Source organism: Rattus norvegicus, chromosome 1 (genome assembly GCF_036323735.1).
Source record: "Rattus norvegicus strain BN/NHsdMcwi chromosome 1, GRCr8, whole genome shotgun sequence".
In the NCBI taxonomy this organism is placed as follows: Eukaryota; Metazoa; Chordata; class Mammalia; order Rodentia; family Muridae; genus Rattus; species Rattus norvegicus.
Genome location: NC_086019.1, coordinates 176,630,519 through 176,649,525, shown reverse-complemented (window position 1 = coordinate 176,649,525; position 19,007 = coordinate 176,630,519). Strand labels below are relative to the sequence as shown.

Below are 19,007 nucleotides of genomic sequence, written 5' to 3'. Positions count from 1 at the left end.
CATATCTGGGAGAGTAATCCTCTGTTAGATGGAGTGTCTTAGTTATTTTCTGTTGCTGTGATAAAATGCCCCCGCAATAAGCACCTTAAGGGAGAAATGGTTTACTTTGGCTTACAGTCAAGAGCGATGCAGTCCATCCCGGCAGCAGGCATGGAAGACTTGGTAGTAGGAGCAGGTGGCTGTCTCATCGCACTGCAGCCACACTCAGCAAACAGGGAAAAAGGAACAGGAAGTGGGGCTGGGCCACCAGACCTCAAAGCCTCACCCTGCAGTGACGTATTTCCTCTGGAAAGGCTCTGCCTCCCATAACCGTGCAAACAGTGGGACCAAGTGTTGCAACAAACATGTGAGACTATGGGGAACACTTCACAGTTAAATCAAACATGGTCGAATAATGTTTGCTTCCACTCTTGAGGCTGTCCCTTAATTTGCTCTTAACTGTTTCTTTTGCTGTTTGGAGCTTATCACTCCATGATTTCTAGTTGCATCGATGAGGTGCTTGTACCATTCATCCTAGTCTGGGAATATTTAACTACACCTATATCTTGGGGTGTTTTCATTAATTTTCCCACTAACAGACTTAGAGTTTCAGGCTTTTTGTTGAGGTATTTGACCCAAATGAAGGTAATTTTTTGGGGGGTACAGGGTGAGAAATATCTGGAAATCAGTCTGGAGGTTCCTCAGAAAATTGGGCATTGCACTACCTGAGGACCCAGCTATACCTCTCTTGGGCATATACCCAAAAGATGCTCCAACATACAACAAAGACACATGCTCCACTATGTTCATAGCAGCCTTATTTATATTAGCCAGAAGCTGGAAAGAACCCAGATGACCTTCAACAGAGGAACGGATACAGAAAATGTGGTACATCTACACAATGGAATACTACTCAGCTATCAAAAACAATGACTTTATGAAATTCATAGGCAAATGGATGGAACTGGAAAATATCATCCTGAGTGAGGTAACCCAATCACAGAAAAACACACATGGTATGCACTCACTGATAAGTGGATATTAGCCCAAATGCTCGAATTACCCTAGATGCACAGAACATGTGAAACTCAAGAAGGATGACCAAAATGTGAAGGCTTCACTCCTTCTTTAAAAGGGGAACAAGAATACCCTTGGGAGGGAATAGGGAGGCAAAGTTTAGAACAGAGGCTGAAGGAACGCCCATTCAGAGCCTGCCCCACATGTGGCCCATACATATACAGCCACCAAACTAGATGAGATGGATGAAGCAAAGAAGTGCAGGCTTACAGAAACCGGATGTAGATCTCTCCTGAGAGACACAGCCAGAATACAGCAAATACATAGGTGAATGCCAGCAGCAAACCACTGAACTGAGAATGGGACCCCCATTGAAGGAATCAGAGAAAGGATTGAAAGAGCTTGAAGGGGCTAGAGACCCCATATGAACAACAATGCCAACCAACCAGAGTTTCCAGGGACTAAGCCACTACCCAAAGACTACACATGGACTGACCCTGGGCCCCAATTGCATAGGTAACAATGAATAGCCTAGTAAGAGCACCAGTGGAAAGGGGAGCCCTCGGTCCTGCCAAGAATGAACCTCCAGTGAACAGGATTGTTGAGGGGGGAGGGCGGTAATGGGAGCAGGATGGGGAGGGGAACATCCATATAGAAGGGGAATGGGAGGGGTTAGGGGGATGTTGGCCTGGAAACCAGGAAAAGGAATAACAATTGAAATGTAAATAAGAAATACCCAATTTAATAAAGATGGAGAAAAAAATCTAGTTTTATTCTTCTATGTATGCATACCCACTTTCCTCCACTCCACTGGCTGAGCAAACCCTTTTAGCCACTGTATCTTTTTATCTTTGTTTTTTTTTTCATATTTATACACATATTTATTATAAACATATTAGGAACAAAGTCAATGTAAAAATATAAATTTATATAGGCTACGTTTTCTGATTACGCTTCTTTACGGAAAATAGTAAAGTGAAATAGCTAACATATTTTTAAAACACAATAAACAGGCTATTGGTGTTCACCTGTATCATACTTAGGCATGCAGACAGCATCAGACCTGTTGTAAAGTTGTACACAAGGCAACCATAACTGCTGAGGCCTCAGGAGTGCTATTCCTCCTCCACGACGTCGGTCTCACAGAACAGAGGGCACAGGGCTGCATTAGGGCGGCAAACAAAAGCATCCCCTCCCAATTCGGACAACTGTTCCAGGGAAGACACGGAAGGGTCATGGTCTTTTAACATGTCTGGCAGTTGTAAAGTCTTCTCTTGAATGCGGCGCGAACGTCTCACGGGTGTCAGAAACTTTAGCTCTTTAAATGTGGAATTTTTATCATGTTGCGTCTTTTTCATACTTTGCAAGGGAGGTGTAGAAGATACATTATATCGAATCAGGCAACCTGCCTCGGCTTTTGAGTCTGGGGTTGTTAGATCATTGGTTGGATCTTCTGTTTCGCTGTCCTGATTGTCTTCGTAAACCTCAACTTTTCTATGATGTTCATTCTCCTCTTCTGGTTTTCCTGACCCGAGATTAGTTTCAACATCTACTTCTTGGATATGTTCCTTGGTTGCATGAGCCTCCTCAATATTTTCTCCCAAATTGGCTTTTTCTTGATTCTTCGTTGTTAGAATATCTATGATTATATGTCACATCTCTTCAATAGGCTGAGCCCCTGCCAGAATGGCCTTCTCGTAAATTGAAATAATATTTTCAATAGGACTTGTGATTGGTTCAATACGTACAAGACATATCCAATATTTAACAAGTTTCTTGGCATCTGGAATATTATGAATCAGGTCATTCAGTGTAGCTAAAATTTCTTCTTTTGGGCATCCCTTATTAATGAGGTTCAGGCACTCAGAAATCGTTTTGTTTACTTTTTCAGTGAATAATCTCTGCTCGTCTTCTTCTGCCATGGTGGTCCAAAAGGACCCAACTGCGTTTTCGTTTTGTCTCTTGGGCTCAGCCTGGGTGACCTCTGAATGAGGAGGCCTTTTTAGCCCCTTCCCTTTGCCAGTTCTCCAGTCGGTCATCTGAGCTTTCCTGTCTGCTGTGGTATCTTTGGGCTGAGCTGATCTAAGGACAGCCGCTCCTGCGATCGTGTATCTGCGCTGGTCAGGATCTCTGGACTTTCCTGTCAGCCTGGCATTAGATGAGTTAGTCCTGGTTACATCTTTACATGCTATGCTTCTTGGTGGGGCCTTGCCTCTTTTTGTGTCCTGAGAAGAACTGGTTTTGACAACAGACATGACCGGTTCTGGTCGATGTGACTCCTTTTCAAGCGACTCTTTTCTGACTGTAACACTGTCAAGGGTCCCGCCGAGGCCTTGCTTCACAGCACCGAGGGTCCCGCCGTGGGTTCTACTGTGGAGACTTCGGATAGGTGGTCGCACAAGTGTGTTCTTGGACAAGGCGCTCCCGGAGTTAGTGTCTGCAGACCTGGTGGCAGCAGCTGTATTTGAGGCTCTGACACTGACTGCCTTCCCAGGCTCAATGTGAGCCTTCCTGGCTTTAGACACAGTAGTGGGGAGTTTCTTGGTTGCTGCGAGACTCTCGTCTTTGACACTGGGAAGCTTTCTGAATGAATTGATCTTAGACTGAACAATCTGGCCGTGATAATAGCCAAGCACTCGTTTTTTAGACATGTTAGTGTCTTGCTTCGGCTTCTCTGCCGTCACTTGCGTCCCTGCACTGTCTTTATGGTGACAAGCCTGGTCTAACATCACGGGCTGACCTGGGAAATCCGCTCCGGTGGATAACAGCTGCACGGCTTGCACATCACCCTTTGGGTGGTGCGTTTCTGAGCTGGCTACTTCTTCAGCCTTTAATGGAACGCAGTTTTTTTCAACTATACTTCCAATATTTTCTTTATCAGCCACTTCTGTTTTGAGTTTCACAACTTTTTTCCCTTCTTGGACCTGATCCTCAGATGTCACCATTTTCTGATCTCTGGATATCTGATTCTCTTGTTTGTATGGAAACGTTGTTTTTCGTATTAACAGATATTCCTTGAGTTTTTCTTTTCTTTGTTCTCTGAAGGCCGGCTGGTCTCTCTTGGTCGGGGGCAGCTGCAGGTCCCGAGGAACCCGCAAGGTACTCCTCGCAGGCCGGCCAAGGGACTATCTTTGTTTTTAAAATGGTGGTTACATTTGTGTGGGTTTACATTTGGATCCTCTGTTCATTCATTGCTCTATGGTCTGTATTTGCTACGATGGAGCTACTATATTTTGATCAGGTATGGTGATACCACCAGGAGCAATTTTTGCTCAGTGTTGCTTTGGCTATTCAGGATCTTTGGTACTTCTATGCTAGGCATATACATATACACACATATCTGAATGGCATTGGAATTTTTATGGGAATTGCATTGAACTAGTATGATGCTTTTGGTAGTATAATCATTTTAACAATAGTCATTCTTCCAATCAGTGAGCATGGGACATCTGTCCACTGTCTAGTGTCTTCCTCAATTTCTTTCTTTGGTGTTTAAAAATTTAGATTCTAGACGCATTTCATTACTTTGGTTACAAGGTGGTTTGCTTGTTTTCTTTTTCTTTTTGTTTAGTCAATTATGAGTGGGATGTTTCCCCAATTTCTCTTTCAACATATTTTATTATTGCTCTTTGGGAAAGCCACTGATTTTTTTAGATGATAGTTTGAAACAACATCTCATGTAACCCATAGCGGAGGCAAATTCACAGTATAGCTGAGTGTGACCATTACCTTCTGATTTTCCTGAGAACCTTACTTCCTGTGAGCCAGGATTACAGGCACGCCACTGTATCTGCTTTATTCAGTGCTGGAGACTGAACCCAGGGCTTTGTGAGTGCTGGGCAGCGTTCTACCACCCGACTGCAGCCACCGAGCTGCAGCCACTCCAGCTGCAGCCACCCAGCCTTAGGCTGCTATTTCTGCATCTAAGTTTTCTATCGTCTGCTTTGTTGCAAGTGTTTAGCAGAGCTAAGAGTTTTCTGGTTGAGTGTTTAGGGTCTCTTCTGCAAAGAATCATGAGTTATAAATGAAGATACAGTAACTTCTTCCTTTCTTTCCTTTTATTGCTTTCTCTTATTTTTTTTTCTCTAGCTAAGATTTTAAATATATCTTGAGTAACAGTGGAGAGAGTGGAGCCCCTTGTCTTGCTCCCAGTTTTAGTGGAAATGGTCTGGGTTTTCCCTAGCTGTGCAGCATTGGTTTTAGCTTTCGGGCTTTTACTATGAGCTGATGGTGACAATTGTCAGAAGCCCTTTTTACATCTCCCGAATGGTCATGTGATTTCCCTTCATGGGTCAGTTTAGGTGACAGATTGCCTTTATTGGTTTGCAAGTGTTGAACCATTCCTGGATCTCTGGGACGAAGGCAACCTGTGTGTGACAAGTGGTATTTTTTATGTAAGATGAGTGATTTTTAGAAAAGAAAAAAGATCATTTTATTGGGAGTCTTGGCGAGTTTGTTGGGGAGAATTGTGTTTAGTTTTTTCTTTGCCGTGTCACTATCTGGCTTTGGTGTCAGGATAACACCGACTTCACAAACAGTGTTTGGAGTGCTCCTTCTTGGTCTGTCTTTTGGATAATTTAGGAAGCGTTTGTGTTAGTTCATCTTTAAAGAACTTAAAGATTCGACAGCGGATCTACCTAAGCTTGTACTGTCTTATTAATTTGTGGGGCCTAAAAAGCATTATTGCTTCAGCTAGACTTGGTGTCACACACTTTTAGTCACAGCGCTCGGGAGGAAGAGGCAGGCAGATCTCTATAAACTCAAGGCCAGTCTTTATCTTCAAAGTGAGTTCCAGGCCAGTCAGGGCCACAGAGTAAGCTTCTGTGTCAGAAAACAGACAAAAGCAAAATTCCACTTTAAATTCATTACTTATTATAAATATATTTAAACTGTTTTCCTCATTTTGGTGTAATTTTGGTAAATCATATAGGTCAATAATCATCCTTTTTTTTATTTTTCCAATTTAGTGGAATACATAAGGTATGTTCTAATGATTTTCTGAATTTCATTGGTATCTGTTATGTCTCTTTTCTCATCTCTAATTTTGCTCATTTGGGTTTGTTTGTTTAGTTGGTTTTTGATAAGTTTGTCTAAAAGTTTTCCAAGACACAGGTTCAGGGAAGAGTTCCTGCCTCAAAGAAATAGAGACTGTTCAGCTTGCGCCTCTTGCCTCTGCACATGAGCGCAGGTTGGTGCATCCACAATATACGTGTGCATACACTCGGACACACAATCCAGCACACAAATAGGCAAGCAAGTACTTTACAGTATTTTTAAAATTAAAAAAAGAAAGAATATAAAAACCGGGAAGTAGCTTGGGATAAAGCCAGCCCACTGAGTTGTCTGTGTGAATTAATGAAGGGGGAAGCGAGCAGAGGAGGGAGCTGGATGGTCGCTGTCTGAATGGAGTTCCAACCTTCACTCACAGTTTCTTCTCAGGCTCCCAGATGCCAGTCACTGAGGACTCAGTTGGCTGTCTTCCGGGTTACAGATGCTAGACACCTCTCTGCAATCTGTTGGTGTTTGGATGTCAAATGCTGGCCATGTCCCTAGTGGTCCTTTCAGATGTCACCCTGGCTACTGTGCATCCCGTGTCTCTCTCTGTTCCCCCTGCAGGCTCTGGTTCCTGTCAGGCTTCTTCCTCAGAATACTGGAAAGTTCTGATTCAGTTGCTTCCCTGTGGTCTAGAAGTGTTCAGGTTTCAGCACATAGTCCCGTGGTATTTATTCTAGATTCCCAGAGGGTGCAAGTCCAGGGAGGGTTCGGAGCCACAGAGGCACTGCCTCAACCCAGGGATTTTTAAAAACGATGTCTTGTCCCACTTTGAGAGACAGGAAGAGAGAATTCCTGTTATCTCTCCTCCCTCCTACTATACTCAAACTTTGCCTCTCTTCCCCCCCCCTCCTTTTTCCCCTCTGTCTCTTCAAAATGTCTGTTACTGGGAGCTCGGTGCCAGTTTTCCATGGCTCTGGTCCCTCCCTCTCATTAAGAAGGTTGAGCTTCCCTGAGCACACCAACCACTCAGGAATTGTCCCTTTTCCTGTTCTGGTCTATTTGATATTGCAGGACATAGAACATCTTATAATCAACTATCTCTTACATAAATACATAGTACAAAATGTGGGGAGTGCATGTAGAGCCAATTTCAGACATTACTGGAGCTTGTCTTAATACCAAGCCAAAAATCATTCTAGATTTTTGAATTATTTTTAAACTCAAATCAGAAACTCAAATCGTGATATTTTTATAATCAAGTAGTTTAGCACACTATAATCTAAAGATATACTTACTTGATATGTGTTGAAAAATGAAGCTAGGGAAATTAAAAGTTTTTTTTGGCATACTTAAGCCATTATGTTTCTATAAGAACAGAAAAGTTTGTATGTACAGTAAAAGCGCTACAATTCATAGCCTAAGTCTTTTAAATGTCTATTTATTTTTGTGTGCTTGTGTCCAGGTGTACTGGGGGTCAAGCCCCTGCCACAGTGCACCTGTCAAGGCCAGAGGACATCTTAGAAGTCGGTTCTCTCCTTCCACCAAGTAGGTTCCAGGAATCGAACTCAGGGCATCAGGCTTGGTAGTTTGTGTTCTTATCTGCTAAGCCAGCTCACTCCCCTCCCCAGTGCAACTACCTTAAATCTGAACTGAGGTATTGCAGGCAGGCATTACTGTTAGTGAGAAAGCCTTCTAGAAGAGACTATCCAGACGTCATAAGACTATAGATGCCAGTCTCTCTGAAGCTTGAGGTACAACCCAATGCTGTGTCTTACTCCTAATGTAACAATACGCGTATTCTTAATGTAGCACTTGGGGTGGTGTAAATGAGTGTGGGTGATAATAAAATATATGGCAGGAGTGAAAGACTTCTGAATGTGCCATGACAGAATTAATTCAGGGTCAAACATGGGACGATCCCACGGTCACACAACTTGACTGCAGCCTCAGTTTTGAACGGAGAACATGTGAACTATGCAAGCTGGGTATGAGCTCTGTTTCTTACCTCATGGGTCTCTCCAGAAAGCTGCCAAAAGTTCTAGAATTCCCCACCCCAGCCTGCACCTCTGGGACTGCCTTTCCCAAAGCCAGTGACCAAAGCTGATGAGAACATGATGGAGCCAGGCTGTATGTTGTAATCTCACTTGGAAATGATATTCACAACTTCTCATGTGTCTTACTGGGCAGGCCAGGCAATCATGGTACACCCAGGGCAGGACTACACAAGAGTGTGAATTCCAGGAAGTGGGGACTCATGGGGAGCGTTTTGGAGGTAGTTATCATAACTTGATGAAGCCTGGGACTTGCCCTGGGGTTTGGGGTGGGGCCCAAGGCTTTTACTAGCAAGTCCCTGGGTGATGCTGACATTATTCAGCTAGGAGCCATGCTTGGAGAGCCTCTGGTTGTACTTCATGAATTCAGGTCCCACAAACATGAGCAAAATGAGGAACAGGGGGAAATGTACACAATGAATACTTAGAGAGTCTCTAGTATGTGTTAGGCGCTAGGTGGGGATCTCTGCTTTTGTCTTCTGGTTTTAGAACAACGAATCCTATATGTTTATCACTCACCATTTATGGATGACAAAATTAAACCAAGATAGAAGAGGCGGCTTGCCCAAGTTCATCTGTACAGTTATCAGAAGGGAGAAGACTGGAACCCAGCTCTTTGACTGCCAAGCCAAAGTGTTCTGCACAGCCCAGTAGCCCACAACATTTAAAAAAAATTCTAAATAGATTTCCCCTTAAAAGAAGGGCACTAGTTGTGTTGCCGTGTCCCTACCATGGTATAATCATGCTCTAAATTGTGCCAACTGGATCTGTGGCTAAAACGTAACCTTGGTTTCACTTGAAGAAAAGAAGCACAGTGTTTCTAAGCGCAATGGAATATATGTGATATATGCACAGCCTTTTTGTTGTTAATTGTTAGAGACAATGTCTTACCATGTGACCCCCGGTAGCTTTGAATTTGCTTTGTAGAACAGGCTGGCCACAAACTCACAGAGATGTGTTGTAAGCAGTCCTTTGCAAAATGCTAAGAGCTTTTATTTGCCGGGTATCGTGGTGCGTGCCTTTAATCCCAGGATTCAGGAGGCAGAGACAGGAGGATTTCTGTACATTTTGGGTCAGTCTGGCTACATGGTGAGTTCCAAGTCAGCTAGAGTGGCATCATGAGGTCCATCTCAACAAACAAACAATAGGAACCCTGCTAGACATGGTGGTATCCACTTGTAATTCCAGAAACTTGGAAGGCTAAGGCAGGAGGGACCAGTCGAGGCTAAATATTGAGACCCTGTCCCTAAAAACAGCCAACCAAAGAAACTGATAGTTAACTATTAGTGAGAGCTGTCTGGACTCCACTGAGGGGAGTAGGAGTTTTGTTAGTTTTTTATACACTGCTTTCTGAACAGAATTAGCTTCAGAGTAAGAATTTTTAAAAGGATCAAAATGAAGAAAAAAAGGGACCAGGGCCCTTATCTAGATACAGTGTGTTTATTGACTTTTTGTAGAAGGAGCTGAGGGTAAAGTTGACATGTCAGTTTTAGAGTAGAAACTGAGGACAGAGGATGAAGTCATTGGTCTAAGTAGGGGGGCCAGGGTTTCACTTTGAGGTCCCTTTGTCACAGAAATTACATCTCTGTAAGGTAGGCAAGCTGGAGCCTTCCAGTTTTGTGGGATGCATCTGCTGTGATGACTGGCAGCCTATCTCGCTACCAAAACATTTGGAAAGCTGCCGAACCAGGAGGAATGACAGATCCCTCTTTCTCAAGATGGGGCACGATAGACAGACTGGTAGAGAGGCCAGGAGCAGGAGGAGCACAGGCTGATGATTCCTGTTACTTGGAGGCTGAGGCAGAAGGATGGAAAGTCCAAGGCCAGCCTGGGCTACAGGTAAGTCCATGAAATTTGGGCAAAAAAAAAAAAAGTAAAATGTGAGGGAATAAAAACGGTGACCTTAGGGATAAAGCTCAACGGTAGAGCGGGTGGAGCGCTTGCATACTCGCACACTCCCTAAGTTCAACCCCCAGTATTGAGAGGAAACAGAAGGAGAAAAATCAACCAATCAATCAATTGATCCAGATCCTGATATAGAGTCAGATTGTTGAACTTTTCCTTTATTGCTGGTGACGGGGGGCGGGGGGGGGGATGGTAAAGAGGTGACAGTCACTTCAGAACACTGAGAAAATGCAGCTGTCACTAGGAGGCAGCATGGGTCAATTGGGAGCCCGACTGGGAGTCTGGAGCATCAACCTTGTAGATTAGAAAACCGTCCTCAGAGTCGTTATAAGAGACCTATATTTGATGGTCACAAACTCTTCTGAGCTAGATGGAGAAAGGGGGTCTACACATCGAGGGGACTTCATCAGCTGGTTGACACCCAAGGAATCACTAACCAGTGAAGCAATCCTTGACTCTATACTATGCCTTTATCAAGTGAAGAGACTTTTGTTAGCTGAGCGGCAGACAGGACAAGTCACCTTTGGTGCATTCCTGGCAGATGAAGTCTGATAATAGGCAATGGGCTTGTTGACTGTTGGTTGACTGTGTAGAACCAATGAGTGGAAGCCACTGAGATATTTTAGCTCCCCCCAAGGGTGATAGCCTTAGGAGAAACTGGATGGATCATGAAGTAAGTCCTTCTTTTTGAGTGTCAAGAAACAAACAAACAAACAAACAAAAATGTATGCTTCTCCGATGAAGAGTGTTGGAGTCTCCAGCACAGCCAGTGCTCTGCCCAGATATCCCTGTGTCCCTTTACTGTTTGTCAAATGCCACTATCAGCTTCTGCTCCTGAGGGCATGACTGCTCTAAGTAAAGGGTTAAGGTTTTTAGTTTTTTGGGTATGTGTGTGTGTGTGTGTGTGTGTGTGTGTGTGTGTGTGTGTGTGTATGTATGTATGTATGTATGTATGTATGTATGTATGTATGTATGTAGAGGCATCTAGGGGAATTCAGAATAAATATAGCCTGACAGAACTGGGCCATGTGAGGAGAGATGGGGAGGGAGAGCAAGAGAAGAGGCTGAGTTACATGTGGAAAAGCAGTTGGAGGAAAGGCAACCCAACTCCTGCTCTGGAAAGGTTTAGGGTAGGAGGCAGGGTATGCCAGCTAGGAGGTCCCAGCAACAGGTAGGGACTGAGGGATTCTGGGAGAACCAATATCAACTTTGATATGTTAATAAGCACCTTAGCCATTTGTCCTGGTTTGAGACCTAACAGACATCAGCTTTCTGCAGATAAGTAAGACAAATTCTCAGAGTGTCATCTGTCTCTCCTTGACTTTCTGTCATCCCCTTGGCTTTGCCCTACTTCTCTTCCCCCCTTTTTCCCAGTTTCTCCTGAGGGTATTTAACTCAGGTGCAGACAAACCCTGCTCTTTCTAAAGAGGCAGACACAAGCTGTTGGTAAAGAATGCATGGATCCGCACTCACCCACAGAGGGCTGTTTCCAATGCAGTAAAACAGTAAAGGACTGACCTGACACACCTGAGGCTGCTGTCACCCCAAAATCTTCAGGATACTCATCCTGACCTGTCTAAACTCAGGGTTCACTGCCAAAACCTGAGGAGGTTGAGCCTCAGGTACCCCGGGATTCATCTGCAGACAAAGGAAAGACATGGAAGGGGTTGAACAGAGAAAATGACAGTGTAGACACTGGTCTCCAAGCAAGCCAAAAAAACAGAGCAAGTTAAAACTTCACTTCCAAACCAGAAAACAAACTGCAGCCTCCCCACCTCCTGCTGAGGGGAACTTGAAAACACATTAGAAGCAGCACCAAGGTTTGGTGAATTTAGTTCATCAGCTGGTGTCATCCAAGGCGAAAACAAGACAAAACCCAACCAGCAGCAACAACAAAAAACCTCCCGTTGGCCGCATATTAAAATCGGAAGTGTGGAGTGTTGTGGTTTGGGGAACATACCTGATTCCACCAGAAGTGTCCCATGCTGGACTTACTGAAAAGTAAGTTTAGCTTCTCGTGCCATTTCAGGGTTTCATGTCAATGGTGAATAGTTTTCTAATAGACTCCATGCTCTGGTTGGGACTGATATGGGGCAGGGGGGTACCAGTGAGGACAGCTGTGTGCCAGGTGTACAAAGGCTACCTTCACAGCCCCCAACCTCCCTACCCCACCCCATTCTTATAAAATCCTGTGGAAGAGATAGCATTAGTGTCATTTGGATTTGGAGAACTGAGCTCACGGAGGTGACCCTAGGTCATGAGTTAAGGTATAATTCACACACTTCAAACAATAACTGATTGAACAACGCTGTCTGTGTCGGGGAAGTGGTGCAAACTGAACTGCCACAGAGGTGTAAACAGAAGAGGCAAGGCACTAAACCAGTTTCACAATGGACGAAGAGCAGTCAGTCAGCTTGTGGGAGGTCCCTCTAACTCCAGCTTCTTGGGAAATAGAACATTCCTTTCATCCGAGTACTTTTCTAGGCAGATATTCTAGACCTTTCCTTGATTATTCCTGTAAGTTCTCCATGTGTCGTGTGGCAGACTAGGAGATAAACCCTTTCATTCTTTTTATCTAAATGAATCCTCTCAATATCCAAAGATATTGAATATAAGAAAGGTGTTCATCCTTTTAGTTAAAAAGTGATGCCCGTTTTTTTGTTGCTATGACCGCATTACTGGTACTGGATAATTTATTTTTTAAAAAAGTATTTCTTACAGTTCAAGAGGCTGGGAAGCCCAGAGAATGCTGCTGAAACCTACCTGGTAAGGGTTTCCCTAGTATGTACCCCATTCTGTATCTCAGTTGGGCCTCTCTTCCTCTTCCTAAAAAGCCGAGACCAGTTCTATGTACAGCTATAACTCGGTAGGCTCCTCTGGTCTCAGTCACCTTCCAAAGGCCCTACCTCCCGCCCTACAGAGCTTGGAGATTCAGTTACATTTATTATTATTATTATTATTATTATTATTATTATTATTATTATTATTATTATTATTATTATTTACACCATACTGAGTGGAATACTGATAATCTAAAGTGTCTCTCTCTCCCTCTCCCTCTCCCCCTCTGCCCCTCCTTCCCTCCTCTCATTTACAAGCTGTCTACAACCTCGAATTCTCTAATCCTGAGTCTATGTGTAGAAATTATTGTTTACTTACATAGCCAGTAGATTAGTCTCTGACTGCTTGTCTAGCTGGGGAATTTACTACTTACTTTGTGAGTTTGCTACTCAGAGCAGAGCATGGTGCATGATCATCTGTGTCCTTGGCTAGCACAGATAGCCAAGCAAGAAAGCTTGGGTGGAAGGGTCTTTGGGACTGTGGATCCAGATGAATGGCTCATACATAAGACAAACAGATCTTTTCAAAGCCCCAAATAGTGAGAAACACTGCTCTATTCATCCAGTACCTATCCCATCTCCCAGGAACAACCCATCTATTCCCTACCCCGCCGTGGCTTTAGAGTGTACAGACTGTGCTTACTGTAGCCAGAATAGTGGGTTAGGAGTAGGCATGAGACAACACTCATGACAATTAAATCAGTGCCCTGTGATTTTCTGAACTGGAGCTTGTTAAGGGGTAAATCTCAGCCTGCACCCGGACAGAACACACCAAACCAACATGGCTCCATGTGGAGAGGTTTAATGAGAGAAGAGGGGGATAAGTAAAGGAGGCTGGCCATGGGCACGTGGAAGGAAGGGAGGGGATGGGGAGAGAAGGAACGGGGAAGAGGGCAAGAGCAGGGAAGAGAAGAACAAAGAGAAAGAGGAGGGGCAAGCAGCCCCTTATATAGTGTCAGGCACAGGTGGCTGTTGCCAGGCAACTGTGGGGTGGAGCATACCTGGCTGTTGCCAGGTAGCTGTGGTTGCCAGGTAGCTGTTGGGGGAGGAAGTTTTTCTTGGGTGATATGCGCAAAAGGCAGGAGTCTATAACTTCTGGGAGCATTGATCAATTCTTGAAAGAAAATTATGTTAAGGCAATGAGGATATAGAAACAGAGTCACCAGGTCTAAAGGAAATTCCAGTTCCCCAAGCCCCAAAGGCAGTCCAAATACCCAGAAATAAACTAAATCTGGCTTATAGGAGGAATTTTGATGGTTAGAGCAAAACCAGCATTCCTCAGGACCATATGAAGCTGGCTCCCACCTGCCAAAAGCAGTCATCCTCCTTACCCCTGCCAGAAGGACACATCAAGGTACATGCTGGCCTCTAGACTCCCTCAGTAACACAAGTACCTGAGACACATTTCAGAGTCATCCAAGCATCCTAGCCCTTTCCAACTCCCCACAGCAGCAGGTACTCCCTCTCCTTATAACTCTGCTATTCTCAATACTCTCTGTCATCCTCTCCCCCACAATTCCCGTTTCTTTCACCATGTTTTCTTTGTTCTCTCTTCCCTGCTATCTCCTTTCTCTCACAGATAGCCCGGGCCATGTCTAGTCTTCTGGCCATATTCAGTCTACTTCCCCCCCACCCAACCCCCCACTCTAGACTCTTCCAAATGCCTCTGGCTCTTCTCTTTTTCAGACCTATAATAAAAGCCTTTCCATTAACCATACCACGCAGTAGTCATGTCATTAGTTTACACAGGTGATGTAGTACTGATGGTCTTAATATTTCTTATCTTCTACATTCCATAGTTCAGGTCACCCTTTGGTTATGTGAACCAAAGACTGTCCTTTTATTGGCTTAAGCAAACCCAGATTATTCTTCTGTAACCTAAACCAAGCTTACATAATATAATCTATTTTTTCCTATTGTTTCTTCTCAGCTTGAGATGTAGACGGTAACTGTATTTATTGTTTTTCTTGTTGCTGTGACAAAAACAACTTAAGGACAGAAAATTTTATTTTGGCACACAGTTCAAAGATACGGTGTATCTTAGGGTTTCCATTGCTGTAAAGAGACACCGTGACCAAGGCAACTCTTATAAAAGAGAAGGATTTCATTGGGGCTGGCTTACAGGTTCTGAGGTTCAGTCCATTATCATCAAGGCAGGAGCATGGCAGTGTGCAGGCAGGGATGGCACTGGAGAAGGAGCTGAAGGTTCTACATTTTGTTCTGAAGGCAAACAGGAGAAGACTGACTTCCAGGCAGATAGGATGAGGGTCTTAAAGCCCATGGCCACGGTGACACCCTTCCTCCAACAAGGCCACACCTCCTAATAGTGCCACTCCGTGGGCCAAGCATATTCAAACCACCACACAGTGTATTATGGTAGGGAAGATGGAGGCAGGAACAAGAAGGAGTTGGTCACATAGTGTCCACAGTCAGGAAGCAGAGAGCGATAAGTGCTCATATTCATCTTGCTTTCTCTATATTATTCAGCACGGAAGTCCAGCTTGCAAGATAGCACTGCCCACATTCAGGGTGGGTCTTCTCAAACAATCTAGTTGAGAAACTCCCTCACAGTTCTCCCAGATTATTTATTTGTAACATCACACGTGTGGTGTGTGTTCAGGTGCTCTTACCTCTGCAAACATGTGTGGAGACCAAAGGATGATGTTAAGATATGTTCTTAAATCTCTTCTCTACCTTGATTTTCAGACAGGGTCTCTCACTGCACATGGAACTTACTGTCTCAGATAGACTGGCCATCAAGCCTCGGGGTGATGTGCCTGTCTCTGCTCCCCAGTTCTGCGTTACAGAGGTTGACCTCTAGACCCTAGGTGATTCAGATTGCCAAGTTGACAATATTAATCACTACAGTGCATGACCTTAAATTAGCAACTTTGATTGAAGCTTGGTCCCACAGAATTGCTGAAAAACAGACTTGAGCACATCCTTCAGGCTGGAGTGACCACATCCTGTTATGCTCAAGACACCTCTAGTTTACATTTGTTACCTTGGTGTTGATATTTGTAGGGTTCCTTTTCAGTCTTTGTAGGGCCTGGCTTGGAAAATAATAATGTAGCTACGTGAGCTACCTGAAAAGAGTTCCTTTCAACTCTTTTCTTCTTGAAAACTATTAAAATGCCCAACCTCTTTCCATATCCTTAGAAGGAGTCCTTGGAAGATGGGGGTGAGATGCAATGTGTCTGTATGTCTGGTCCAATAATCCTGGTATGGCATCTTACATTTATTTATGGTGTGTGTATGTTTGTGTGTGTGCGCGCGCGCACGCGTATGTGGGTGTGGTGTGTGTATGATGTGTATATTTGTGTGCATGAGTATGCATGTGTGCATGTGTGTGTGTGTGTGTGTGTGTGCATGTGTGCATGTGTGCATGTGTGCATGTGCATGTGTGTGCGTAGGTGCCACAGTGCATGGATGGAAGTCAGAGGACAACATGAGAGTGCCACTTCTCTCCTTCTACCATGTATGTCCCAGGAATCAAACACAGGGTCTTTGGTGACAGCTGAGTTCTTTCTAACCTTTATATTGCGTCTTGCCACAATTGTTCATGGTTTTAATGTTCCTTTTTTCTTTGGGACAGGTAATTTAGAATCACTGAGACATATTAGTCATTTAGTGTGATTTCCTTGATTAAAAGAATTATAAGTGACTATTTGGAAAAAACTCAAGGAAGATTTCGTTCTTGGATTAATGTTAAATAAAACATGTACTTATGACTTACCTCTCAAAGCAACTGGCTATTCTTTAAAAGTTCAAACACAGTAAGAGGAGAATAACCACATCATTAGGGCTCAACTAGCAGGGGGCTCAGGGTGTGGGTTCACCTGACCACGAGGGCAAGAAGGGTTTTTCCTCATAGAGCAATTTTGGCAGTGTCAGAAAGATGTGCATGCCAAAAATTTTTATCCCTGTGGATTGCAAATTGCCTTTATAAAGACATGACGTGTTAATTTCATGTGCTCTGAAGTCATTTAGTCAGATTGTGTTCTGTGTGTCTCTCTAAGGTGTCATGTTTTCTTTGTTTTGTTTAGGAAGATGAAGTAAAGCAGATTGTCTCTCTTACATGCCTGAGGTTCACAGAATCAACCAGAAGCCAAGTCTGGCAGGCAGCTGCCCCTCCCTGTGGTGGTGGAAACTGATTGCCATCTTGACAAGCTCTAGGATCGCTTATGGGACAAACCTCTGGGAGTGTCTTGAGGAAGTTTCTAGATCAGGTTAATCAGGACAGGAGAGTGGCTATAACTATGGGTGGCCTCATCCACAGATTGGGGTCCTGGGCTGCACACAAAGACCCAGTCAAGCTTCCTGACTACAGGTACAGTGTGTCCAGCTGCCTAACCCTCCTGCCACTATGCCTTCCCCACTGGGATCTTAGCTAAAACACACCCTCCATTCCTTAAGCTGCCTCTACCATAGTAAAGAGAAAAGCAATGATTACACAGACTGCCTCTCACATCATTGTCTCTGTACTAGATCACCCCCCCACCTCCCACCCCACCCCCATCCCCACCCCCAGGCTAGAACATAACTCTTTCTGGATCAGCCAACCTTTGGACTTGAACTTGGGTCTCCAGGCCTCCAGTTTGACAACTCAACCTGCAAATTTTGTTCATCATCCTCTATAATTTTATGAGCTAATACTTTATAAAAATATTCACACACACAAACACACACACACACACACACACCTATTGTTATTTCCCCTTTTGGATAACAGACTAATAAAGAAAGAATAAGAAATCACGCATCTGCTTCAGAATGAAGGCACAACCCTTTACACACATCTGCAGGTAGTAAGAAGCCCTGGGTCCGATAATGTTGGCTTTTCACCATCAGGAGATGTAGGTTAGGGGTCGTGTCTTCCTTCTGTAACAGATGACTATGCTGAGAGAGACACAGACAGACAGATTTGGGGTCTTTTCATCTTCTCAGAATGTATTGACAAACAGTAAACTCACAAGTTACAACTGATTTGACCAGAATTCACCAGAGAATTCTGATTTCACTTGATAGCGTGACCATTGGCAATCACAGGTTCTTGATGCCGATCTTAACTGTTAATGTTAGGTTGCGGGTCACAGTCAAGCATCACACCTGATGTCCAGATTGCTACAGAACAGCTGCTAACGAGTGAAAGCCCCTTCATCCCCTGGAGACCACAGGAGGCAGAGGCAGAGAACAGACTCTGCAAAGAGAGTCAGTGTAGGTGGTTAGGTAAGTTATTGAGGACTCTGCCCAGAGCTGATGGAGTCAAAGCAGGTTCGTTCCTGGCAATGGAAGGGAGGGAGGCCAGGCGAAGTAGCAGTTCTCATGTGCAGAGCAGCTGGGTCTGTGTGAACTACAATATGAATGGGCTCTGTCAAGCAGGGGACCGCACTGAGCAAGGCCTGGGACAGGGTCTAGAGGTCATTACCCATCATTCTTATCATCTGTGACACACACACCAACTGGCCTGATGACAGATTTAAGGTACTGCCACTCCTCAGCACTAGGCTTCTCCTCTTTGACATGGTCCAGGTTCTCCTTTGTGTTAAGATTTCTTAAGAGAAAACTAGCCTAGCCTTGTGGGTATTAGGCCAGAACACCTGCCCCAGACTCTGGGGAATCAGGGCCCCAGGATGAATGAGGAAGGACAGATCTCAGGCCCAGGTCTGGACAGATGGCAGAGAACTAGAGCTGTGTGTTCTCTGCTATTTCTTCCCATGCCTCAACCCTTCTCTCATTTGTACTCCATGAATGGGAAGAGGTCTGCACATGAGCCTTCCTGGAACCGTAAAGAGAAAGCCCACCAAGCCATCAGATGCCCTTGTTTCCCATTTGTCTTTGCCACTTCCCCCCTCAAATGCCTGTTAGACTCTGTGCCTCAGTTCCCTGCACGTGAAGCATAGCTGTCAACTCTGTTCTCTTCCCTTGCACTGATATTTGGAGATTCTACAGGTCAGATGGGCCAAATCTCCTTGAAGTACAGTTAGAAATTACTGGATTATCTTCTAGAAGTGGAACCATTCTACATGGCCGTCACCAAGGTTCTAGAAGTATGGCTTTGCATTGAGAGGGGAGCTGGAGGGAAGGCAAGAGAGATCTTTTCTCAGACGTAACACTTTGAGAGCGCTTCCCACAGCCATCCAGAGGAGCCTCTCTCACATTCCCAAACTCTGCCTTCCCAGAATAGAATTCACTTTGGAGGCACACAGACGGGTGCTGT

General features: G+C 44.4%; 1 pseudogene across 1 annotated transcript; it reads right to left on the bottom strand.

Annotated features, from left to right (window-relative positions):
- Positions 1 to 1,974: 1,974 nt before the first annotated feature.
- Positions 1,975 to 11,931, bottom strand: Ckap2-ps3 (cytoskeleton-associated protein 2, pseudogene 3; annotated as a pseudogene). The gene is made up of 3 exons (XR_005496672.2): positions 11,908 to 11,931; positions 11,520 to 11,585; positions 1,975 to 4,121 (listed from the first exon to the last, which is right to left on the bottom strand). The product of XR_005496672.2 is annotated as a cytoskeleton-associated protein 2, pseudogene 3 (transcript).
- Between the last annotated feature and the right edge of the window lie 7,076 nt (positions 11,932 to 19,007).